Below are 2,069 nucleotides of genomic sequence, written 5' to 3' on the forward strand. Positions count from 1 at the left end.
TAAAGTACTTTCAATATTATTTGTTTCCCAAAATTCGGGATATTCGTGTAGCAGCCGGGCAACACTGTTCATAAATCGAACTTCATCCAGCTTTAGTGAAATTTTGCAGGTTTCCTGAGTAAAAGGGTCTTTCTGCTAGCGGAAATGTAGTGACGGCGCGTAAGGAGCGCTTACTTTCTGAACACGTTGAGCACGAAAATTGGTAACGAGTGTATTACTATAAGTATATTCAGCCTACTGCAACCCAGTAAAATGCAGTTGCATTTATTTTAAAGAGACAATAAAACCTGCCGTTACGTCTTGTTTTGGAAATTTTTATTATAGACAGATATTCGATATTCGAAGCCCTTTATTGTCTTAGTCGTATTCGATTCGTATTCGAAATTCGCACACCCCTAGATGTAATCTCTCATGCACGCCCTTGCAGGTTGGTTACTGCCTCCTATACTTAAATATCCACTTCATCACTGCCGCTGCTTCTGCCTGAGTGCGTTTTTGTTTGTCACGCGATTGCGCGCGTAGATGGCTGTAACTTTGTGTCAAAAATGCCAGGAAGAGGTACTAGATGAGGAACTGTCAATTTCTTGTGCTGAACGTGAGTGTTCGTATCACCCCAGGTCATGCGCGGGAGTGTCTGAAGCGACGCTGAAGACGAAAGGCGAGGCGTACCGTAAGGCATGGAAATGTCCAGCTTGCCGGCTGACGGAAAAGAGGGTAAACAAAAATGCGGAAAGACATGTCTGTCCTCTTAGAAAATATTAACAGAAAACTGGATGACCTTCTGACCTTAAAGGAGACAGTTATCGGAATTGAAACGTCGGTTCAGCTAATGTCTGATCAACATGATAGCATCTTAAGCCACATGAAAGAACAGGACCGTGAGATAAAGAACCTAAAAAAACGCGTCGAGGCAATTGAGCAAAGCGAAAAAGAGGCAAAGCTAAAACAACTGAAGCTCCAAGTGAATGACCTCGAGTGGCGAAGCAGAAAGCTTAACTTAGAGATCCACGGCATCCCGAAAACTGAAGGTGAAGACTTGATAAGCAAAGTGAATAAGATAGCAGACAAGTTGGAAATGCCCGAACTGTCTGAAAGTGACGTCACAGCTATCCACAGATTACCGTCAAAGCCTGATAAAATTCAGGGCATCATTATCAAGTTTTTATCGCAGACCACAAGGGATTCCTGGTTGGACAGGAGGGCTATAGGCTGAGAAACGCTGGTATCAACGCGTACGTCAGCGAAAACTCACCACGTATAACAGGTAGCTGCTGGCCACGACAAAATAATGGGCGAAAAGGAAAGGATTCTTGTTTGTCTCGCACCGGAACGGGACGCTTTTTTTGCCAGGCGTAAGGATGGCGAGCGCTCTTCCATCGTCAAGAACGAAGACGATTTGCTCGTGCTTGACTCCTAGTTCTCTGCGTACGTGAATATGACGCATCGGTTATTACTAAATGAATTCGCCTTATCTGCTACTTACTGATTTAAAACAACACCTAAGCTCATGGTCTAATATTTCCCTACGGGCTTTCCGTTTAAATGTACGTTCCGCAAAGAACAAAGTTATTGACCTCGAATGTCTTTTTGGACAGTTTGAAATTGCTTTTGATGTTATTATGTTAACTGAAACTTCGCATTCTGATAAAGTGGACGTTTTTCATTTTCCATCCTACAATGCCTATTGTTTAAATCACACCACTGGTCGTGGTGGAGGTGTGTGCACGCTGATAAAAGAAGGCATGGACTGTGAACTGTTATCATGTTTTTGCTCTATCTCTAGTGATTATGAAATCCTGTCTTGGCTGACAGATAATACGCTTGTTTCTGTAGTTTACTGTCCACCTGATGACAACATTCCGAATTTTCTTCCTTTCTTTGACACGCTCCTGGGATTCTGTTGCGACAATACGTTAACTGTGATAATTGGAGGTGATTATACCATTAACATGCAACTTAATACCACACCTAAAATGATTTCGACTTTCTACTTGCTACGTATTACTGTGTTAATGTGATAACCAAACCATATAGAATCACGAAAAACACGGAAACCCTTATTGATCTCT

At 42.3% G+C, this 2,069-nt stretch overlaps 1 pseudogene; it reads left to right on the forward strand.

Annotated features, from left to right (window-relative positions):
* Window positions 1–913: 913 nt before the first annotated feature.
* On the forward strand, window positions 914–1,417 carry LOC120848909 (annotated as a pseudogene).
* The last annotated feature ends 652 nt before the right edge of the window (window positions 1,418–2,069 follow it).

Source organism: Ixodes scapularis, unplaced genomic scaffold, assembly GCF_016920785.2.
Source record: "Ixodes scapularis isolate PalLabHiFi unplaced genomic scaffold, ASM1692078v2 PGA_scaffold10__122_contigs__length_95168666, whole genome shotgun sequence".
Taxonomy (NCBI): domain Eukaryota; kingdom Metazoa; phylum Arthropoda; class Arachnida; order Ixodida; family Ixodidae; genus Ixodes; species Ixodes scapularis.